A 26270-nucleotide genomic window follows, 5' to 3' on the forward strand; every position below is an offset into this window, starting at 1 on the left:
ATCTCCTCCAGTGCCGTCCATGTTGCAGCAAATGTTGAGAATTCGTTCTTTCTGATAGCTGAGTAATAATAATAATAATAATAATAATAATAAGTTAAAATATTTTTAAAAAATAACAAAAATTAATCCATACATATTGACATAATAGAAGGTATAAACAAAGACTGTTCTAGTTCGGGGACGCCTGGGTGGCGCAGCGGTTAAGAGTCTGCCTTCGGCTCAGGGCGTGATCCCGGCGTTATGGGATCAAGCCCCACATCAGGCTCCTTTGCTATGAGCCTGCTTCTTCCTCTCCCACTCCCCCTGCTTGTGCTCCCTCTCTCGCTGGCTGTCTCTCTGTCAAATAAATAAATAAAATCTTAAAAAAAAAAAAAAAAAGAAGACTGTTCTAGTCCAAGCAGATCACGTGGTCACCTAGTTACAGAAAGCCTGACCAATGGCACACGACTGAGACAGCTAAAACAGCTTCATGTCAAATGGTGACATATTGGGAGAAGGTGAAACACTAGAATGGAATGACAGAAAATACATTCCTTCCTACATGCAAATAGGTTCAAGGGGAATAACAGATCAAGATAATGTGTTCAGATAAAAATGTGTTTCTTCTCCTCAAGATTCACTTTCTTCTCTCCTTTTTCAAGAGGTTACCATGACTCAATAACTTATTCTCAGTAATTTTGCCATACCTAAGACCAGAAGCTGCCTGAAGATAATCACTTTGGGAGCAGTTTTGAAAGTTTATACTTTTTATAGCAATTGTATCAGATGCTGGAGAAATGGGCATGGCATTGAGAAATAAATATGAAGAGAGGAATACTCTACTATTAGAAAGACAATAGAGAATGCAGATCTGATAGGCAAGTATTTCTTAGACCACAGAAAGAAATAATCATACAATTAAAGCATGACAAAGTACATTTTATCAAAATGGAAAAGAACTTTGTTCATTAAAACACATCCTTAAAAAACTTACTAGGCAAATCACAGTCTAGGGAAAATATCTGTAAAACATATATTTGGCAAATTATTTATACTCAGAATACCTAAACAATTCTTATAACTCAATAATAAAGGAAAACATTTCAGTTATATTTAAAAAGTGAGAACAGACTTGACTAAATACATCTCAGGGTATCCACGAATAGCCAATAATAACATCAAAAGATGCTCTACATAGCGGTCATCAGGGAAGTGTAAGTTGAAACCACATTGAGATGCCACTATGTATCTAGTAGAATCACTAAAAAAAATTTTTTAAAGTCTGACAATATTTTGTGACTCACCTGGGACATTCATACATTGCTAATGGGTTGCAAAATGGTACAAGCATTCTGAAAGGAAAAATTGGTATTTTTTAATAAAATAGATAGTTGAAGACTATGTATGCTTTGACCCAGGAATTTCACTTCTATATATTTTTCCAAGGGAAGTAAAAATATATATGTTCACAAAAACACTTTTCCAAGAATGTCCATAGCAGCTTTATTCGCAGTTGCCAAAAGGAAAAAAAATAAAGACAAATGCCAATCAACAGAAGAAATGAATAAAATAAAATACTACTCAGCAACAGACGGCATAAACTGCATAGACAAGCAAAACATGGGTGAATACACATTAGGATGACTGATGGCCCTGGTTTATACTGGGTTTCCAATACACGGGACTTGCAGTTTTAAAGCCAGCACAATTCCAGGGAAACTGGGACGCTTGGCCACCTCAACAGATGTTATGCTGATGATGACAAACAGACACAAAAGAGTACATGCTGTACAATTCCATTTAATAAACTTATAAACTGTCACTTACATGAAATTCTGGAGTAGTCAAAACTAACCTAATATAAAAAAAAAAAAAATCCCAGACCATTGGTTGTCTTTGTAGGTTTGAGGGTGTTGACTAGGAAGAAACGGTAGGAAACTTTTGTGATAGGTGAAAATGAAAGATAGTGGTGTGGGTCAAAAGGGTGAATCTTTTCCTTAAAATTTTACATCTAAAAGTTGTGAATTTAGGGAGCCTGGGTGGCTTAGTTGGCTAAGCAACTGCCTTAGGCCCAGGTCATGATCCTGGAGTTCCCAGGATCGAGTCTTGCGTCAGGCTCCCTGCTCGGCGGGGAGTCTGCTTCTCCCTCTGACCCTCTCCCCTCTCCTGCTTGTTCTCCCTCTCATTCTGTCTCTCTGATAAATAAATAAAATCTTAAAAAAAAGTTCTGAATTTAAATACATGTAAATGATACCTCAAAATGGAAGTCTAAACATCATCATCATCTTCATCTTCATTGAGTGGTGTCAGGAGTTGGTGGAGATATAGATAAATCAAGAACGGCAGAATATAATTTTTGAATCTGGCTTATGGGTATATAGATGTTAATTACATTATTCTGTTTTCACCTATACATTTGAAATTTCCATAATAAAACCGTTTTATTCAAAAAGAAAAAAATGTGGGGCGCCTGGGTGGCACAGGGGTTAAGCGTCTGCCTTCGGCTCAGGGCGTGATCCCGGCGTTATGGGTTCGAGCCCCATATTGGGCTCCTCTGCTGGGAGCCTGCTTCTTCCTCTCCCACTCCCCCTGCTTGTGTTCCCTCTCTCGCTGGCTGTCTCTATCTCTGTCAAATAAATAAATAAAATCTTAAAAAAAAATGTGAAACACTTGTTTCACATCCTTAATTTTGTTTGTAAATTCTCACCAGAAATACGTCTTTTTACAAATTGAAGGTGAGCTTGAGTATGGTGCATGCCTTTGTCCTATATGGGGAAACAGAATTTCATAAGATTGCTAGGTGTCTGGATTACTGATTTTTTCAATGGTAATTAAAAGATACAGTCCTGGAAAAGGTTAACTTGGTCAACTTTATGTGTAATAATTAGTAATAGCCAGTAATACAAAATATTGTCTGCAATAGTCTCTGAGGTAAAAATCAACTTTTCATTAGATGATTAATCCATTTGTCTATACTTTTAAGGAAAGATACTTGTTTACTTTGGCATATGTTAAAAAATTAAATAATCCCTGTTATAAATCAGAATCTCAATGAACATGAAATTATATATACATATATGTTATATTTTATATATATATTTATATTATATAAGACATATATAGAAACCAGATTCTAAATGCCTTGCTTGGGGGAGGAGGATTTATTATTTGGCTTCTGGCAATTAATTACAAGACCAGAGTTGTTGTACAGCTTAGGACAAGTGATAAATATATACAATTGTGTTTTTCATGTCTAATAATATATTTCCTCTCACTTTAATATGGGATGTAGAAAGTGTTCTATCTCACCTATTTTTCCTGTGTTTTCCTTTTCTTCCTCAATTTTCCTCAGATATATCTGAATTCGTATTTTTTATATTTCTTGAGCTTTTGTAATTTATTGAGATTACTATTTTAAAAATAATCAATTCCAGATCACTCTAGTCAAATCTCCCTGGAAAGAATCACCTTAATATGTATCATCATGAGAATATTATTACCCTGGACTATAAGCATTCCTGCTCAAGTAAGAAATCTTGAAAGACTTACTAATTTCAATTATATAAGTTCAATCAGAATCTAGCAGGGTTTGTTGTTCATTCTCTGCACCTGTACATTCTGGTCAGAAATTCAAATGTATTGGTGCTCCTTAATTCTTTTACACTGTGAAATTCTGAACAGGCAAAATACTTAGTAAGCTAATCTTCCCATATATGATGAAATGTATATTTCTTGTGTATGTGGTGTAGGTAGAACTGTAGATATTACATGGTACTCAGTTTTTGACCATAAAAATTTGATTTTGCCAGGTATAATTTTCAGTATGGTGACAACATAAACTAGATTTGTTTTTTTTTTTTTTAAGATTTTATTTATTTATTTGACAGAGAGAGAGAGACAGCCAGTGAGAGAGGGAACACAAGCAGGGGGAGTGGGAGAGGAAGAAGCAGGCTCCTGGGGGAGGAGCCTGATGCTGGGCTAGATCCCAGAACGCTGGGATCATGCCAAGAGCCGAAGGCAGACACTTAATGACTGAGCCACCAAGGCGCCCCTAGATTTGTTTTAAATGGATTGTTTCAACATGGTTGTCACAAAGTTACAGACATTTGTTATGCCACATAAAAGATAGCTCTTCCGAATATCTTTGGAGGAACATCCGAAGGCAATTTTGATATAAAAGATCCTATCTTTTGAAATAGCTTTAGGAGAATAGGTATTATTTCTTCTTTGAATGTTTGGTAGAATTCTCCAGGAAAACCATCCGGTCCTGTCATTTTGTTTTTTGGAAGGTTTTTTTTATCACTGTTTCAATCTCTTCATAATTAATTGGCCTGTTTAAAAAATCAATTTCTTCCTGTTTCAGTCCTGTCAGTTTATAGGTTTCCAGGAAGTCCTCCATCTCTTCCAGATTGCTTAATTTATTGGGATAAAGCTGTTGATAAAAGTTTCTAATAATCCTTCAAATTTCATTGGTGTTGATTGTGACCTCTCCCTTTTCATTCATAATTTTATTAATTTGGGTCCTTTCTCTGTTTTTTTGGATAAGTCTTGCCAGTGGTCTGTCAATTTTATTTATTCTTTAAAAGAACCAGCTTCTAGTTCTGCTGATCTGGTCTACTGTACTCCTGTTTGAAGAGGATGTGGAGAAAGGGGATCTCTCTTACATTGTTGGTGGGAATGCAAATTGGTACAGCCACTCTGGAAAACAGTGTGGAGGTCCCTTAAAAAGTTAAAATTGAGTCCACAATAGCTAAATCGTGGAAGGAGCTGAGATGCCCTTCAACAGATGAATGGATTAAGAAGTTGTGGTCCATATATACAATGGAATATTATTCAGCTATCAAAAAAACGATTTCTCAACATTTTCTGCAACATGGACGGCACTGGAGGAGATAATGCTAAGTGAAATAAGTCAAGCAGAAAAAGACAATTATCATATGATTTCTCTCATCTACAGAAAATAAGAACTAGAACATGGACGGCACTGGAGGAGATAATGCTAAGTGAAATAAGTCAAGCAGAAAAAGACAATTATCATATGATTTCTCTCATCTACAGAAAATAAGAACTAGGAAGATCTGTAGGAGAAGAAAGGGATAAAGAAAGGGGGGGTAATTAGAAGGGGGAATGAAGCATGAGACACTATGGGCTCTGAGAAACAAACTGCGGGCTTCAGAGGGGAGGGGGGTGAGGGAATGGGATAGGCTGGTGATGGGTAGTAAGGAGGGCACGTATTGCATGGTGCACTGGGTGTTATACGCAACTAATGAATCATCGAACTTTACATCAAAAACCAGGGATGTACTGTATGGTGACTAACATAATATAATAAAAAAAAATTTTAAAAATAAAATAAAATGTAAAAAAATAAATAAAAGACCCTATCATACTTTGTATCTGTGTATTTGAGCACTTTTGAGTTCCTATTTAAAACTGGATTTTCAAACCGATATAAGTAATAAAAGTAAGGATGGGAGTAATCAATCTGGGGTGATTAATAGTTCTGATAATGATACAAGATTCTGACAGGCAGTCCTAGTCATTTTAGACTTGGTAGATGGACCTCAATATACTACCAAAAGAATGAAAGCTTCCTAATAACAGAATATATGCTGACATCAAACTTTTCAACATTTTACAAACTATAAAATTAAAAAGAGTTCTGTGCAGTTTCCAAGGTGTGAAGTGTCCACTTACCTTAAAATTTAGATTATATTAACAGTTTTCTGTCTTTATCTATGATTTTCATCAACTGAGGATATTATTTGGCTAACAATGATTAGGAAAGAATGACTAGGCTAATAGTGTCCTTTATAACTAAAGCATGTAACTTAAAAAAGAAAATCCTGAATGGAATAGCAGAAAATATCTGAACACAAAAAAGTTCATAAATATGAATGCCAATCGCAGATATACCTAGTATGCAAGTATTTTAATGTACTAGAATATGAATCTCTGTTCAATGTAGTTTTTAAAGATTGGTTTTACCCTGCCATAATAAAGGTAAGGAAACCAATGAGAGGTCAATTAAAGTTGAACAACTAAGCCCCAGCCCAGCATTTTTAAGGAATCAGGGTTGTAGTTTACTACATATTAAAAGCAGTTCATTAAACAATTTAGAGTAATGGCTTGGAGTTCTGTTGGTAGCTATTAGTATTACTGACTGTGAAGCAGATGCTTGATTTAATTGGCAAACACTTGTTCTTTTCATTTACAAGCAAAATTAGCACCTACACTCTTGCCAATAAATTAGACATTGTACCTATTCTGAAATGAGAGCCACTAACTACTGATTGTAATTAGAGCAGATTACCTAGCACACTAGCCTAAGGCCTCTTGTTCTGCTGCTTATCCTCACCCTAGAAAATACAAGAAACTGATACATATTTGATATAGCAAGTTCCTTTGTAAAGTCACACTTTTTTTTTCTTTTTCTTTCTTTCTTTCTTTTTTTTTTTTTTAGTAAACGTCTGATGGAGTAATGCAGCAAATAATCCTAGTTGTTGTGTATGTTGATGTGTATGTGTAAGAGCATAGATATGCAATATATTTCTGTGGAAATTTGCTACCAAGTTAGTTTTTCAAATGTATAAGGCAAGTTTTATTCTTATGTGTGTCTTAAAATGTTTTAAGAACACAACTTTTGTTAATAGTGTACTTATGTATTTAAAAAAAAAAACAAGATAAAAATAGTTGTATTTTGCTTAGGAGCAAAGTAGTAGATTTGGGTTTTTGAGATTTCTTGCTAGCAGTCTTCTAACTTTTGCCCCACCCTCTACCCCACCCACATCCTTCCCCACACACCTTGGGCAGAAAAATTTGACCTGAGGTATACCAAGAAGACAGGATCACATTTAGAACAAATTTTCTAAATAATGAATTAGCAGATTATTCTATCTAGAATCTACTAGCTACGTTGGGCAATATGATTTAGATTCATTATCTATATATATACAGCAATCCCTGGAGTGGTTCCTCAAACACATTCTAAGAATGAAGATGGCAAAAGATTTTTGTGAGAATGTCTGAACCCAGATTCTGTAATAACTGCAAAGAGATAATAATTTGAATAGATATTCAGCTAATTTACTTTTAAACCTGAAATATAAATAACTACAACGAATTTCTGATTATGTAAGGTATGTTTAATTATCAATTTTCAGTTCTTCCCCACCAAACACAGCCTAGACTGAACACCTAGATTTTGATGTCTGTCAGACCATTAAGTGAAACTCGAAAGACATTGAGTCAATCTAGGCAAATATTGAGCTGGGGTTGGGTTTTGTTACTTAGGTCACCTACAATATACTTGTAATATTATTGTTGTAGGATCCTGGGCCTAGAACAGTTGCCTGCCCCAAAGGCAGTGTTGTTTGTTTTGTTTCTCCTCTTGTCCTATGAAAGAGGTATATATCCAGGCTGGACTGAGGCCATGTGCCTTTCCTGAAGCTGTAGGCAATTGTCCCTGCACACTTGCACCACCGAGGCAGGCTCTCTGATCACTTGCTCTTCCTTTAGACTTTCTTAATACCATGGGTGTTCATGAAAAAGAATCTGCAAATTGTTCTTTAGTGTGATGCTCTCAATCGTGCCAAATGTCATATATGTCCTATACTTGACCGTTAGTATTTCGTTTAAACTTCAGCTGATTTCTTCTTGCTTACCTATATGGTGGCTTACACCACTTTCTACCATGCTCTATGTACGTAAAGTAGTCTATACTTGAAAGATTCTGTTTCTTCCTGGAATTCAGGCAAGCTGGACATTTTGATGATTTCAAGAAAAATACTAACTTTGTATGTTATCCTGCTCTCTTAATTTTGAAGTGGGGAATGATACTCTCTCCAATTTCCTACATCCTAGCCTATGCATTTTGATCATTTGATTCCAACCCCCTCCCACTCCATACATACACCTTGAAAGAATTTTGAACTAAATTAGAATTTCATCTGTGATTCCTATTAATGTGACCCTTAGTTCATTTACTAATCAATATAGCACTAACTAGGCCCACGGTGATTTTAATACTTACAACAATTTGAACTCTAGCTTTATATATTAAGAGAATTTTAAAAATATGTATGAAGAATTAATTATGTTATTTTATTAACTTTTTTATGTATGTTGTTTTGTCTGGGAGCTGACACAAATCAGAAGAATCATAAATGCCAGGTTCCATCTACTTGAGGAAAGAAAATAATCCTGACTGTTAACATTGCAACTTTTACTTCATAATATTTTTACAAAAGTTTGTCATTTGAAATGGAATGGCTAAGCTCAAATATTAGATTTTGGATGGTACAAAATGACCAAGTCTTTACAATGAAAGCAATATTTTGCTCATTTGATGTAAAGAATTCACAACACTCTGGCAAACATTTTGTCTTAAGTCTTTAATACTATTGCTCTTCATTGAATCTATTCAAGACTATTGTAAGGCCCCACATTACCATATCGTTCTTATTCCTCACAATTCCTCTATATATGTTGAGAATTTCACTCAAAACATTTTTTCTCTGAAATCCAAAAACATCCTAATAATTTCTATTTTGTACCAGTTACATGTCATACATTCTCTTCCTCATCCATCATTGTTCTTTTCTTCTTTATTTTTTCTGTATATTCTTTCAGGGTTTATCTAAACTACCTATTTCATGAATCTCTTCCTGATTATTCCATTCCATGTTCTTCTGTGGCTCTTAGTTAGAGAAACACTTTTGTTCTGTAGTTCATAGTTTGTAGTGAGTGATCTAGTTTGGCATAGGGTTGTTCAATTGTTGAGCTGTTAGTCTTGTCCCCTCATGCAGAATGTGAGGCTCCTGGAAAGTAAGTAATACATACATTTTCATGAAATCATACAATTCCCCAAAGAAACTGGTACCGTATTCAGCACCATTTATTAGCCAGTAATTAATTGACAATCGTTGGTTAATTATGTGGTGAAATTACATAACTATTTTAATTATGCCATGAAAAAATCTGTTCCTGTATACATAATGAATTTGGTCACTATAAAGATCAAAGCCAATTCAGCAAAAAAAGAAATCTAATGTGGAATAGTGTACTTATAAGACTCATATCATGTTCTGAGTCTTTATGTGTTTATTATTTTCAATCACTGATTCAGTGATACCCATATAATCATCATTTGTGAATAAGAAAAAAAAAAGTCATGACTGTTCTGTCTCTAGCTATTTCTATTCTCCAGCTCATTGAACTTTGTGCATTAAACTAAAGTTCAAATATTAAATGCTCTAGGGGCCAATGAAAGATTATAACAAGGCATTGAAATATGTAAGCAAACTCAATTTCTTTTTAAGAGTCAGTCATTGTTTTTTGAATTGATTACAGGACTCCATTTAAGAAATATTTGGATATTCACTTGAATGTAAAATACTTGAATACAAAGCAGAAATTATTTTACTGATTTTTACCAAATTTCACTTAATATTTTAATAAATTCATTCCTATATATTTGAATATTTACATTATTAATTTCATTTGCTCATTCTTATCGTTTTTATATTTTTTTGTATTTTAGTATAGTTTTAGACTTTATAGAAGTTTTGGAAATAGTAGAGTCCCCATATATCCCAAATCCAGCTTGTTTTAACATCTCACATAAGTATAAAGGATTTTTTTAAATGACATCTATGACACCACAAAACTAGATTCTAACATAAGTTTCTGTGGAAGGAAATGACTGAGATTTTTAAGCTATGAATTTGTCTTTACATGAATATAGCACTTGCCCTAACATATTTAAAATTGAGACTGTGGCAAATAAATAATGATAGGCTTAATGCATATTTAATGATAATAGTATTAAATACATTTATCCCCAAATGTCCAAATCATACAAGTAATTGTATGTTTGGGAAGTATCTTTGCCTTAACATTTTCTTCATGTTTTAAAATGTTGCCTTAGTATATATTTTATGATGTTCAGTTGTTATTACATTACAATAATCTCAAAATTAGAGAAGATTTCCTGACTGGGGATGATAGAGGAAGGGTCGAAGAGACACAATATTATGACTTTTTGAAGATAGAAGAGGGTGGTGAGCCAAGGAATGCAGGAAAACTCTAGAGGCTGGAAAATGAAAAGAAATGGATTCTCCCCTCTACCCTCTTGAAAGAAACACAATCCTGACAACACTTTAATTTTAGCTAAGTGAGATGCATGTCAGACTTTTAACTTGCAAACAATAAGGTAATACATTTGTCATCTTAAGCTTCTCAGTAGTAATTTGTTATAGTAGCATTATAAAACTAATATACTTCCTCATTTAATAAACTGTCTCTTATCATCCAAAGTTGAAGTGGACAAGAGTGAAATAAAGTACAAGAAAGATCCTAGTTGGCAGCCTGGCTTGGCATGTGAGAGCTGTTGAGATTCATTTCATGGATTCAGGAGAAAACCACCCCTCCATCACAGGAGAGCTCGCTCACTCTTCCATTCATGTGGGTGAACACCTGCTTGGTCATTATGAGATTCTTTATTATAATAATACTTTTTATTACATTATGAGATTCTTTAGATAGGAAATACTGCCCTTCTACCTTTGTCTCCTGAGTTTTCCTTATTGCTTCAGGCAACCTTGAACTGGATGAGAGGTAACAATAGGCCATCTCTTAATCGTGTAGCACATAGCTAATTAGTAGGAACAATCTTTACATGATTATGAGAGAATATGGAGTTCCCAGTAACTTGATAGTTTGCTCAAAAACCATTTCGTTGCAGGGTTGCAGAGTTCTTATCTCACGGAGTCAAAGAATGAATCCTGTGGGCACAAAAGGGTGAAGTGAAGTGAAAGTTTATTAAGTGAAGGTGAGAACAAAAAGGAAAGGAAAAAAAAATCTCTCTAGAGTGAGAGGGGTCCCGAATGGGTTGCCACTGAGAGCTTTTATGGTAGGTGTTTTATAGAAAACTGACCAGGGAACTTGGTAAATACCTTGTCTATGACATTTAAGACAAACAAGGTGGATTTGTAAATATCACGAAAATATCCTGTCTATATTTAGAACAAACAGGGTGGGTTTGTTATGTTCCCTTCTCTCTGTTTAATATCTCATCTATAACGTTGCTCCACATCTGGGATTTTCGTGAGTCTGGTTACATAGCTCCCTATCTATGGCTCCTTACCTAGCCTCACCTGTCCCTTACTCAGTTTGATCCTCTACTCAAGCATACTGCATACTCTATCATGTATCTTCTTGCCAATCCTGCAGAATGGTCCATTTGGATTAGGAAGAAAATTCTCATCTATTGTTTGAGATTGAAATATATCAGTTAGGAATGATTTGGGTTACAAACTAATAGACTATTTACCATTGTAGTTATTAAAAGCACTGAATTGTTTTACATAATTAGAGAGCAGAGTAGGAAATGTCATATTTGACACACTGCCACAACATTATTAAGAACTTAGCTTTCTTGGGGACGCCTGGGTGGCACAGCGGTTAAGCGTCTGCCTTCGGCTCAGGGCGTGATCCCGGCGCTATGGGATCGAGCCCCACATCAGGCTCTTCCGCTATGGGCCTGCTTCTTCCTCTCCCACTCCCCTGCTGTGTTCCCTCTCTCACTGGCTGTCTCTATCTCTGTCGAATGAATAAATAAATAAAAATCTTAAAAAAAAAAGAACTTAGCTTTCTTAATTATTTCATTCTACTTTATGTTCCTTTTGTTTTATCTTTTAAATTGCCCATCTCAAGGAAAAGTAACATATCTTCAGAAAATAAGCAGGAAGAATAGGTGAAAATTCATGGAAACTGGAATATTTTTATGTCTGTGTTACCAGGAAACTGAATATACTCCAGAAACCTTTTTTGTCCCATGAGATATCCTTTTGGGACTCATTGACAGTAACTATACCATATGACCATTTTATCAGACAATGAATGGATAGTTTAAACTTTTGACAGAGAGCTAAAGTTTATGCCTATATAAAGGTTAATTTTAAGTGAATATGAAAGAATACAAATATAAAAGAGGAATAATTTTGGTGAACGATTACCTCTTACCATTAAATTATGTGAAAGGTATAAAACATAATGCTTCAAAATATGTGATATATGGATTAGGCAGACCATGCACTCCATAAGAAATAGTCCCGAAATAAAAGTAGAAAAAAATAAATTACATGTTCCTATTTTTAAGGTACTATAAAAAGCTAAGACCAAAATTCATTATTCATGGATTTTTACATATTCAAAACACTGTCATTATTATTTTGTGATGAATAGACTAACAGTTATACCATCAAGGGCACATAGAAAATGCCTTTTCTCCAAATTAGCTTTTATCAAGTTGACTATAGCTCCAAGACATACATTAGTTTAGGAGGAGATGATTTATATAGATTCCAATAATAGTCTCACTGTCCTGGATACCAATCAATAGAGACTTTTTCTTATATTATTCACTTGACTTTGTCATTTATGCTGACATATAGACAAAGATCACTGTACAAGTTTATGAACAGAAAGAGTTTTGGCATGTTAAAATAATGCTTTTAAAAAGAAACTGTAGGAAAGTATATTTTAATAACCTGATTGAATCAACTAACAATGTTTTAAGTAATAGCAAGACAGCTATCTCCTTCCCCTCCTCGTTTAAATACTCCCCTTCTAAGAGTGTTCGTCTTTAATTCTTTGCCAGTTTGAACTGGTTACCTACTGAATGCAATTGAAGGCAGATTTTAAATTTCTTCTAGATTTTGGTAGTGATGGTAATAAAAATATGCCTGTTATATATTTAACATAAAAACCATAAGATTATGCTCTCTAATTTAGTTCAGGATATTTTTTAAATGAGGTGAGTATTACAATAGGGGGAGTAGAAAGGGACAAATGGAAGAGATCAGGAAATTACACTCCTGTCTATAAAACATATCATGTTTTCTTGTATTCCCGTGTTCACATTCTCATTCAATTGTCTTTTTTTTTTTTTTAAGATTTTATTTATTTATTCATTCGACAGAGATAGAGACAGCCAGTGAGAGAAGGAACACAAGCAGGGGGAGTGGGAGAGGAAGAAGCAGGCTCATAGCAGAAGAGCCTGACGTGGGGCTCGATCCCAGAACGCCGGGATCACGCCCTGAGCCGAAGGCAAACGCTTAACCGCTGTGCCACCCAGGCGCCCCAATCAATTGTCTTTTTTCAAACAAATCTCTTAAGAGATCTTTGCATTTAAGAAATCAACAAGAGCCATTCTTAAGAAAAAATTAATAAATTAAATATTGTTAAACCGGTCAATTTGAGCTCATTCTATATGGAGATAGAATAAGAAAAAGTATGGGAAAGAATCCATATATATTAGTTACTGACATGCTTTTAAACAATTTAAAGTTTAACATTTTTCTTCTGAGATTCAAAATATTCCAGGCTCCTTCATATAATTCTAGGTTTACTTATGAAAAAAAGTCTCTAAAATAATGGCTATCTTAAAGATCTTATTAATCAAAGTAAAAACTTCATGTAAAGTATAGACATTTAGTTAACATAAAATAATATAAAAATCATTTTCATAAAAAGCAATACAGTAGAAATAAAATAAATGAAAAAAACAAATGAGCAAACAAAATACCTAATAACCTCTATGTGTGGAAGTATGAAATGCTGGAAATTATTTCATAAAGTAACTCCCACTTGTCTTGGGAAATGCAAATTAGTGTAAAAGGAAGTGTATACCCTCCCTGTGGCTTTGGAATAGTGTCACCATAAACTCCTGACCTAGGCCAAAAACAACTATAAAAGGTAATATAATGACATATTCAATTCCAGATTAGAGAGTGACTGGGCATTTTTACTATAGTAGATTTGACTTCATCCCATTGCAGTTGAAAACCTGAAATAGTTTGACAGCACAATTAGTATATCAGGAAGAGAAATCAGTATAATGCTAACTCTGCTACAAAGGAATCCACAGAATAATTGAGATATCTCTCTCCCCCTTCACACACACACACACACACACACACACACACGCACATACACTTTTATGACTTCATGAGTTGCTCAAAAGTATCTTTGATGCATGTGCAGAAACTCTGTTTTCTTTCTAGAGATAATGACACTGATAGATCCCATTTTAAATTAGTGAGTAGATATCTCATATTCCAGAATGTTAAATATATTCCTGACAAGACTATTTTACTTCCTGTCATATTCACTTTCCCACAGTCCCAAATGACTATATCAAATCTCTTTTCTATCCTCAATGTTCCAACATACCTTAAATTTTCCTTTCTCTTACCTGATTCTTTTGCCTCATAATTAATTGAGAAAATACAAATAAGCATTTAATCATTGTCTAATCATCCGTCCTTTCACTACCAAATCTATCAACAAACCAGCATCCGTAGGGGCAGGCTATATGTGGGAAATCTTTGTACATTCATTTTATTTTATTTTTTTGTTAATCTAAAACTGCTTTCAAACAAGGTCTTTAGGGAAAAATCACAAGTCTGTATAAAGACAGTATTTCAGCTGAATAACAGCTTGCTATATGCTTTTATTTTCCCCCCCTATTTCTTCATATGCTTTTAAGGACTAATCACCAATATTTGCATACTTTATAGAGAAAAGGCATGTAGAATCTGTACTGAGAATTTTATAAGTACAACATCACACTTAACTTCTGTTTCACTCTTAATGCCAATAGATAGCTAATGAGAGGCTTAAAAGATGTCCCTCACTCAACAATATCCACCCCTGAACTCATTCTCTTTAACAATTTGTTCATTTTATTCCTTTGTCATTCCCTTCCTTCCCCAAGTCCTCAGAGACTCATGTTAATCCAAACCTATTGATGCTACCACTTATTAATTTTCAGCCTACTCTATGTTGCTAATATGATCCCATCTCAACACTATATTCCCTCTCCTGCAAGTCCCGCCAATGAAGGTATATATCATGAAGAGCATGTGAGCAAGCTCTCACACCGCTGTCTACCAGGGATCTCTTGGGTTATAAACTCCAGCCTCCAAGATGTGACTGAAGACCAGGACTGGTGGCAGGGAAACCATGTCCTACTGCAAGCTCTGCCATTTTATAAACTAACCAGATGGTGCCATTTCAGTGCTCAATTTTCTTCATCCATAAAATAAAAATAAAAATTTTATTTAAAAAAAAAACATAACCACAGAAAAAAGACTCTTAGACTGTTACTCCTAAACTGGATCTTTCATTAATCAAATGGAAACTAGCTTATTGTCTGTGATATGGTGAAAACATCTAGCACGAAGTATAGCATCACCTGCAGTAGATTGGAATGAGCCACAGGTGGAAAGGAAACAGTGGCTTCTGCAGAAGCTCTAGAACTTGAATGGTATGAAGGCAATGTTTAAGTCAATGTGTGCATTTGACTAATCTATGTTAGAAGTCTTGAGCAGAGAAGGATATGCTCAAGTTAGCCAACTATCCCACACAGCATTCTTTGAAAGCTGAAGAGCTGGTGTGGCAGCTATAATGTAATGATAGGTTCATTTCCTACAATTGTACAGCAGACTATGTAGAAAATAAGGCAAAAAAATTAATCATGAGAGTGGCCAAGTTGCAAAGTAAACTGGATTTTACAGTTCAAGTGTCCTCCAATGGTAAAATAAGAGTTCTTATATTATCTGTATTTCAATTTGTAGATTAGCACCAGATGAAGGTAAAAAATTGGGCATGGGGTCATTTGAAATATTGAGGACATGATTGGTGATAGTCATGATGATGATTTGTGGTAGAGGCTATGGAGAAAGCCTAACATTTTTTAAAACTGACATGTGCCAAATTGTTCCAATCTCCATGCAATAGCCTCATTAGAATACCCATTTCAGGGATGGAAATTTAAATAAAATCCCCAAATTTAGAAATTTTGGAGTCAAGATTTTAACATCAATACACTAACTTTACTGAACCATATAAGAAAAAGATGCTTTGTGTAATACAAATGAACTTAGACTTTGCCTTAAAGACTGTTGAATCCTTCCAATATTTGCAGCAGCTTTGATTTAGAAATTTGGAATTTATTTTAGTATTCAGAAAGAGAAAAGATATTGTTCTGCTTCAGAATATTTATGTGAATATTTATGTGAAGATGGAGAGAAATAGACATATTGCAGGGAGCCTTACGAGGTAGAAATTACAGTTCTTGGAGAGTGATTAGATATGGAGTGAAATGCAATCAAGTATAATATTCATAGTATTCAAAAACCAACACAGCATAAGTACCAATCAATCAGATTGGATGTCAGAGCAATCAGAACAGACAGCAGCAGCTTTACATTCCCAGTATGTCCTGGCTCATTAACAGCTCTGGGTAAATGGGGAGGCAGAAAGTGTGTAGTTCATGTTTCTGACTTAAGGGAATGGGTGGATGGTAAAGCTGGTCTTTTGGTTGGGACATATTTTTGTACTGAATTATAACATACTTATTTCATTCACAAAGCAGTTTTTGTGTTAACTTCTTATAAATCTATGGTGAAGCTGAAATGAAATAAAACATCATGGCTGTCAATTGGTAGAAAAATATGGATCATAACAGTCATTTGACTAGTTTTGTGTGTGGAATATATATATTTAATGCTTTTTAAGTTTTTATTGATTATATCCTTAAACATATATAGCAGGAAATAGACACATGAGAGAAATTTTACTTAGAAACAAAGCAGTTATTAATCATATCAATATACATTAAATTAGGCATAACTTCAATGCCCAAATATAGTATATTTTAACAAATTATGATAAACAAAGATGTTGCTAGGCACAAATACTTATTGCCAGAATTGTCAAGTATATGCACCCACAGAAAACAAAAGAGTATATATTCATTTTGTAGAAATTAGTGTGTGTGAATTATATTACAGATGGTCTTGCCCCAGCCACCTCTCTTCAATAAATGACCTAAGGCAGACATTCCACAGGGAACCATGAAGGAACACTAGAAATAGAAGGAAAATTAATATTGTGCAACTTCTCAGGTCTTTGACTTCAAATATTAGGATAATAAATTGATACAACTTATTTCAGTATAATTTGCCAAAAACAAAAATTTAAGTGAACATACATATATATTCAGATATCTGTTCAAGGAAACACATCAACAGATGCTCATTACATCTTGATTTTTAATAGTATAAAATATTAACATCTGCTTAAGTATACATACGTAGACAACAGGCAATATAAGTTTTGTATGCCTTATCCCAAAGCACAAAGAAATCCAAAGCAGCAGTTGAAATTAACAAGTTAGATATAATTGCTGACCTGAAGAGATATTCATGATATATTGTCAAGTGAAACAAACGGAATTTTTTAGTGTTTTATAGTATGAATAATTCCTTTGGTGAACTTGAAAAATGAATTCTATTCTTATGACTCCAAGACTGCTCTGTGTTCCACTATACTCTGATGCCTTCCAGTCATATTAACAAAAATTAGCATAAATATAACCCTTGTGCCTTAGATTCCCCCGATACAGGGAACCTCTGATTAATTTCAGTTTAGGGCATGGGTGCTTGGCAATATAGATCATCCTTAATTTGACGTAAGCCTCTGCTCAGTCCCTAGGAGAGGAAAATAAAACAATGAACTTTCTTGTTTACCCTGGCAACTGCATTCTTAAGCATTTATAAGGAAATGCTTATAGCACAATTAAGAAGGAACGCTAATTACAAAAAACAACATTGCTAAATATTCAACCTGTAATGGAATATTGTGATAGTCTTCTAAATAATCATATATGTGGGGAAATATTAGAGAAGGAGGGAAGGAGGAATGAATGAAGAGAGAAAGGAGATAAGCAGTGAATGATGGACTAAGTTAATTTTATTTTCAAAATCTTCAATATATGATTTTCATATACATTTTCTAGTTTATACCTCTCCCATGCTTCTTTTAAGCATATCATAAAACAATTAACTGAATTGCTTGGTTTTCTCTATAAATGCTTTCAAGTTTCTGTTTCCTGACTTTGCTCATACTATACCTTCAACAGAAATGTCCTTTTCTAAGTCTTACCTGACTTTGAAAGGCAATTCAATGACCACCCAGTTTACACAAGCTTTCCTGATTAATCTCTATCCCAGCCAAACCCTCACTGGCATAGTGTATGAACATATATAATCATATTTTATCTGCAACTTTTAGTAACATAACCTGTCCTACAGGTGCTGGTAAATATTTTATTTTATTTTTTTTACTTTGCTTGCAAATAAATGATAGTCTTCAATTTTCCTTATGGAGATATTGTTATTTTTTAAATTTATTTTAGGGAGAGAGAGAGTGAGAGCTAGGGGGAGGGTGGGACAGGGAGAGAGGGAGAGAGGGAAGCTCAAGCAGACTCTGAGCTGAACACAGAGCCCCACGCTGGGCTCCATCCCGCTACCCTGAGATCACAGCCTGAGCTGAAACCAAGAGTCCGACGCTTAACTGACTGAACCACCCAGGTGCCTCTTAAGGTTATTGTTCTTGTATTTTTTTGCTATTGAAAGTTTATTACCTGAAACATGCTTGCGTTTTCTTTGGAGTTTTAATATATCATCTGAAACTTCATAAATTTTCTTTGAAGTTTTTACAGAGCTTTAACTAAGTAAATTTTCATTGTTGCTTATTAAAACAATGGCTTTATGGTATCATATGCATATTAGATTACAATAAATTCTATTTTGTTTTCACTACCATCATCACTGCTTAAAAGATATTTCCACATAATATTTTAACTTGATCTCATTTATTCCATAAATGTCAAATCTATGCAAGCTGCTCACTGAAATCCTGCCTTTAGGAATTCTAAAGCCTTAATATAAGCACAAATCAAAGTTACCCTGTATATTATTACAGGAAATGGGTTCTGAAGCTGCCTCTGAAATCAAGCAGCTTGACCTAATTAATACGCATTATATAATATTATACATTAATATTATATATTTATATATATGTGTAATTACTTAAAGAAATAGCAAACTGAAATTAGTGATAATTTCATGTCATGCATTTACTTTTGGCATGTATAGATGTAGAATTATTTTTCCTGAGGTCTTATAAGTAATACACCAGATCAAGTCTGTTTTAAGCAGTGAGGTTTTCATGATATTAAGGTTCTCAACTATTTATTACACCAGATAATAATATGGCTAGGTGGTGGTACATTTAAATATCCATAGAAGTGGGGGCTCCTGGGTGGCTTAGTTGGTTAAGGTTAAACATTTGCCTTCAGCTCAGGTAATAATTTTAGGATCCTGGAATCCAGCCCTGGGTTAGGCTCCCTAATGAGCAGGAGAAGTTGGCTTCTCCTTCTGCCCCTCCCCTCAGCTCCTGCACACGCTCTCTCTCTCTCAAATAAATAAATAAAATCTTTATATATATATATATATATAAAGATTTTATTTTATATATATATAACCATAAAAGAGTTATAGGTTGTATTTGGTAGAGAAGAATTGCTTATTATTCCTCCATTTCATTTCATTCATTTCATTGTATCTAACAACATTGGGTTACTATTACTAAAACTCCTCCACAAACTTTATAGCTACGCCAATAGTCGCCATCATACCCTGCACTCCATTGCAAGGCCTAACCCTTGACCTCCTAAACTTGTTTATACTGTTTTCAGTCCTGTGTCTTTACCACACTAGCCTTCCTTTCCCTTAAACCTGCTGAGCTCCTTCATTTGTTAAGGGGTTTGCTCTTAGGAAAAAAAAAAAAAAGAAGAAGAAACAGCTTTCTACATATTAAATTGCTTTCTTTGACTATATGACACAGCTATCACCTCCAAGAGTTTTCCTGAAGACCCTGTATAATAATCCTTATCTTTTAGGTTATCTTTATTCCATTTTCAATCAAATGCTGTTTCCTTTTTTTGCAGGGCTTGATACTGAAATCTCATAGTAATTTAGGTAACTTGGTGAATCTTTTCCAACTCCATCAGAATGCAAGTTCCTTTAAAATAGAACTTGATGGGGACCTGGGTGGCTCAGTTTGTTAAGTTTCTGCCTTTGGCTTAGGTCAAGATCCCAGGGTCCTGGGATTGAATTCAACATGGGGCTCCCTGCTCAGCGGGGAGTCTGCTTCTCCCTCTACCCTTCCCCCCTGCTTGTGTTCTTTCTCTCTCATGCCCTTAAATAAATAAATAAAATCTTTTTAAAAAATAGAACTTTATGTTCAGTGTTGAAGTCCCAATACCTGGAAAAGAATCTGGCACATAGTTGCTGTCCAATGAATAAATTAAGTAATGTCACACAGCTGTGTATATGGGAAAAGTTGTAGTGGTTTTGGCATCACTGAGGGTGAGGAGGTGTTGGGACGCAGACATAATGGCTCCACATGTCAAATATTTTTTTTTGAAGTTTAAAATAATAATGGATACTACTTCTTCCTTTAAAATTTAAATTACCCTATTCTAAAGACAGCAACAAATAGTTTTAGGTTGTTATACACAGAAACTCTTTGATCGGGAGAGAGCAACGTAGTTATTTCAATAGAGAATGTTGTTGCTACATTTGCTGCCCACTGAGAAATGGCTACTGAAGACTGTACAGCTTTGCAAAGATTATGGAAGGACGGGCACCATTTGGATTGTCCCACAGACAAGAAGAAACAGTTACTGATCTGTAATGATGGAACAGCTGCTGTAGGAGACTTCATCTTGCTAGTTCCGGCAGCTTTTCCAATTTGAATATGACTCTGCAAGAAAACAAGAGAGGGGAGAGTAGAGAACAAGAGAGAAAAAGAGAGAACAAATTACCTGTAATAAATTCTAAGCCTGGAATATATAAATTCAAACAGGAATGGTGTAAGGTTGGGGAGAGAGAAAAAGAAGACAAAGACATTATGTAGAAACAAATAGATATTTCCTGATAATGTGTTTATGTGTTTATCAGAGCTGTGAAGAGACAAAAGGGAAATTTACTAAAAAAATCATGTCTCTTTTTTGAAATAGGCTTAGCAGAGGAGAGGAAAATAGCCCCTGAAATGGAAATTAAGTACTATTACTGCCAGCTGTCTTAGGTAGCTTGCCCAGTTTTTGGGTAATTAAAAGGAAAGTTATAAACCACAATACTTTACCTGTTTATTCGTATGGGACTTTGATATTGGAACACAGTATCGGTTTTAGCATAGATGAAATTCACAAGTTTACCTCATTAAGCTCTTCAGGGAAATTAAGATTATTTTAATCTTAATTAGATGATTTTTTAAAATTAAAGCATGAGAAATATATTGAATAAATACATTTCGCTTAAAATAAAAACTTCTATCCAGAAACCACTCTTGAGCACCTGTGGTTGTAGTAAATACAGCAATAGATAAAACATTGGTCTAAAGTATTCATTAAGATGATAATCAGGAAACAAATGGACAAACCATTTTGTTAATGAGAGCAATTGTATGGCTAAAAAAAAAATCTATTTAGTTTATATAATATCAATTAGGCATTATTTTTCAGTTGATATCTCTCTATAAATGTACGTGTGATCCTCCTTTTTCACACTATTATTTATTGAGTGTTTTCCCAGGTACTACTAATCCTCTCCATTAGTTGGACACTTCTAAAAAACTAAAAACATGAATTTAATCACTGAAACTGCTCTCCTCTGTTTTTACTTAGCATATATTAATTAGAACTATTAAACCTGTAGGTTATCAGCAAATTTTCAACTACCAAATTTTTAAGTCCAGTATTAGTGAGATAAATGCTTTTATTTCTTTTAAATTTTGAGGTGTTTCCTGTATTTTTTTCTTAATCGTCAAAATTCTTCTATTGATAAGAAGCCAGGTGGAATAAAAAGGATCTTTATATTCTAGGCTTCTGGGCTTTACCATGCATTTGTTTTAAAGAGAAATCTTTATTGGAGTGCATTCCACTTAAGTGTAGCATCAAAGTTAATGGCATCAATATTTTTTACCAGCTCAAATTTAGGAGGGAAGTAGTAGCTATTAATTTAGTTTAAAAATATTACTTTCTCTTCCATTTCTCATTTTGGCTTTTGAGTCTTCTCTTTTTTTCCTTAGTTAATGTAGCTAAAGCATTGCCAGTTTTGTTCATTTTTTGGAAAAATTGGTCATTACTTTCAATGTTATATTATTGTTCATTCTAGTCTTTATTTTATTCATTTCTGGTTTTCCGTTGTTATTTCCTTCCTCTACTAAATTTCAGCTAAATTCTTTTTTCAGTTCCTTGTGGTGTAATGCTAGGTTATTTATTTGAAATTTTTTTCTGAATATACACATTTATAGCATACATTTCACTCTAACATCAGCTTTTGCTGCATACCATAGGTTTTGGAATATCGTGTTTTCTGTCTTTTTTTTTTTGAGACATATTTTGATTTACCATTTCATTTCTTATTTGGAACAATGTTGTGCAATAGTGTGCTGTTTAATCTTTACATATTAAATACTTAAAATGTACATTGTAGATTTTCCAGCTTTGTTTTGCTGTTGATCTTTAGCCTTTACCAGTGTGATTGGAAAAATCACTTAGTGTGATTTCAGTCTTCTTAAATTTGTAATATTTGTTGTGTTTCTTTTCATGAGATTCCAGGGGATTTCAGGGGATTCTTCTGTGTGAACTTGAAGAACGTGTATTCTATTTTTCTTGGATAGAATGTTTTATATATATCTTTTAGAATCATGTATTCTGAAGTATACTTCAAGTAAAAGTGTTCTTGCTCGCTGTAGGCTTTTCATAGATGGTTTTTTATGAAATTGAGGAATGTACCCTCTATCTCTACACTCTGAAGGGTTTTAATCAGGAAAGGATGCTGTATTTTGTCAAATGCTTTTTCTGCATCAGTTGAGATGACTTTCCCCAAAGTTACAGACATAGTGAAGAGAACATTGCACCCCAATGTTCATAGCAGCATTGTCCATAATAGCTAAATTGCGGAAGGAGCCGAGATGCCCTTCAACATATGACTGGATTATGAAGATGTGGTCCATATATACAATGGAATATTACTCAGCCATCAGAAAGAATGATTACACAACATTTGCAGCAACAAGGACAGGACTGGAGGAGATTATGCTAAATGAAATAAGTCAAGCAGAGAAAGACAATTATCATATGGTTTCACTCATTTATGGACCATGAGAAATAGGAAGATCGGTAGGAGAAGGAAGGGAAGAATGAAGGGGGGGGTAAACAGAAGGGGGAATGAACCATGAGAGACTGTGGACTCTGGGAAACAAACTGAGGGCTTCAGAGAGGAGGGGGGTGTGGGATTGAGATAGGCTGGTGATGGGTATTAAGGAGGGAACATGTTGCATGGTGCACTGGGTGTTATATGCAAATAATGAATCATGGAACATTGCATCAAAAACTGGGGATGTACTGTATGGTGACTAATATAACAAAATAAAAATTATATAATAAAAGTGTTCTTGTTGAGAAAGAAAAAAGCAATAACTTTAACTGAGGGTGCTAGTTTAAAATAAAGCATATCAGAGAGGAGGTAGGTGGGAGGAAGGGTGACATTGGTGGAGGGGATTAAGAGTACACTTATAATAAGCATGGAGTAATGATATATAGAATTATTGAATCACTATATTGTACACCTGAAACCAATATAAGACTGTATATTAACCATACCAGAATTAAAATAAAAAACTTAATAAAATTGCTAATCTTTAAAGAAAAATTATTTAATGAATATTTAAGTACTGAATTTCCATTTCTCAGGAATATTAACAGTTAATGATGTATGTACAATCTGCAAAATTAACGGAACATGGGTTTTCATCGTTGACTATATAGAAACCAGAAGAAACAAATCTGTAGAAGATGCATTAACCACTACTTGAAAGTTAATCTTTATTTTAGAGATTTTGTGCCTAGAGGGGAAAATTTAACATGTTCAGTTGCAGAAATTCATTTACCCATTATTCTATAAACTATGGCTTTTAATTTGAATCAAAATATACCTCTAAAATAACATCACTCATTTTCAAGTCCACGTTTTCAACTGTGAATGCTAAAAGTGGAGCAGTATCTTTGCTCTGTCAGCTCCTTGAGGAGAAGACAAAATATGCAAATGTTAAATGATGTCCAATTTATGTCAGTGTCATCAGATGTTTCAAATAAAAAGTCAGTTTCAATCATGATTTGAGATTTCCACCTACCTCACAGTTTCAAAGAAAAGGATTTGGAAGTTTATTCTATCAATATGTAACACCTGAAATTATTGTGAATGTGATTGTAAGTTTAATTAAGAGTAAACTAGATTGAAAATAAAATAATTTATTTTTGCACTATACTATAAATAAATATTTTGATGGTAACATAAAGAAACATGGAACAGAAGTGTTATTGGTTTGGTGTATACAAAATTCATATTATTTCTAAAGAAGCAGTAGCTATGTACCACTAGTAATAGAATATATAATTACCAAAATGTATGTGTATGATGTGTAAACAGAATAAGTGAACTACACGTTTTTGTGTGAAATATAGTATCAAATATAAAACATATGTTTCAGTATGACAGTGAATTTCTTGCTATTTTTTGACCAATCATTAACTTAGAAAGATTTGAATATTTATTTAAAAAATTACAAAATGAAAACAAAACAAAGCAAAACAAAATGAGTGTCCTGTTATTATATTAGGCATTTTGTAAACAATTTTGCTAAATTTTTCTCTATTTTTTCAAAACTATTTGTAAACCTTTAATCTAATAATCAAATAATGGAACAACTGAAATATTTTCAATTCTAGAGAGTGTGTTGATATGCAATTATTAAGAGCAATGCTACAGGAAAGTAGAAAAATTATGTGGAGAAGTTTTTTTTATTTGGAATTCTATAAATCAGCCTTGGTAAATCTCAACCTCCCAAGATGAAATTTTTGATGAAGCTCCTGTATTTTAACTGATTAATATTTTATTCATAGTAGTTTAACATAAAATTTAGAAAGCTTTTAGTTTTATAATAAAAATTTAATAAAATATTCTGAAGAATCATAGACATGTAATATGATAAATTTTATTATAATACTTGTTCAAGAAAGTTACCTGAAATGAGGCAAAGGTGTATGCGTGAAAATAATTTGTTTGAAATATATGTAAATTTCAGTATAAAAATGGAATTAAGAATACTTTTTATTTTCAGAATTTTGTCTAAATATACCAGAGACCTCAGCCACTGTAGAGTGAGGTTCTGATGAAATAGTATTATATATAGAGTGCCGAAATGGCCAAAAATATTAAATTTATTATTCAGTTAATAGAACATTGGAAAGATTATGTGTAATTTTCACAAAATTGAAAAATAATAAGACAATACAGAAAAGATGTCATTTCTAGAGAAAAATATAAATGATAACATGTTAAATGCAGATACGGTGAAGAAGGGGTATCTAGTACAGGGATATATACAAAGAAAATTTTCCTACTAAGTTACTTTAAATGGGGAAATGATTGCACACATATTTTTCATATTGATAAATCATTCCATTTATAAAAATAATTTAAATAGACATAATTTATATGTCCATTAGTAAAATAAAACCTACATATTAGCCAATGAATAAATACATCAAATATTAGTTATTAGTTACTCTTAGTATACCCTTTGCCTCTCAAAAGTATTCAAATTTGCCTGTATGTATCTTATACAAAGCTTTTGGGCTAATCATTTCCTCATGCTTTTCAAGAAGGAAAACATGAACCCTCTTTCTAATTTTAGAGACAATATTGCTTAGAGTGTATTTTCCCTCTAGAAATGAGTTCAACCATCTCAGATTCTAAATATTAGACAGACTTCACTCTGAGTATCCATAGATGATGTATGCACTTCTCAACTTTGAAATGCGCCTGGGGGTACCCCTGTGGAAGCTCCATTTGGGTAAGTAATGTGAGTTGGCTTTACAACTCATCCAAATCAGTGTCCGCTTGATACCTCAAGTCATCATTTTTTCAGTCTCAGGTTTCCACAGATTGATGTTTCTGGCTCTGTTCATATTCTCAAGACCAGCAATATTAAAGACAAAAATATTCTGACACTTGTTAAAATAGTAAGGAAGATTTTCTTAAGGACTATTGTGGTAGGTATCAAGACTCTCAGGATAGGAGAGAGAGATTAGGCTCAACTCTGAATACAATAAAGACAGGTGAGGATTTACAGCCAATAAGCAAAGTGAGAAAGTCAAGGGGATGGAAAATTAGACATCAAAGGTAGGGGGTAGTTTTGCTAAACCAATGTAATAGAATTTTTGCTGAAAAAAGGCCAATGACTCATACATCAAAGGTGAGCAATAAGGAATTTGATCAGATATCAAAGGTGGAAGTTCTCTTTTAACT

This window comes from Ailuropoda melanoleuca, chromosome 5 (assembly GCF_002007445.2).
Source record: "Ailuropoda melanoleuca isolate Jingjing chromosome 5, ASM200744v2, whole genome shotgun sequence".
Taxonomy (NCBI): Eukaryota; Metazoa; Chordata; class Mammalia; order Carnivora; family Ursidae; genus Ailuropoda; species Ailuropoda melanoleuca.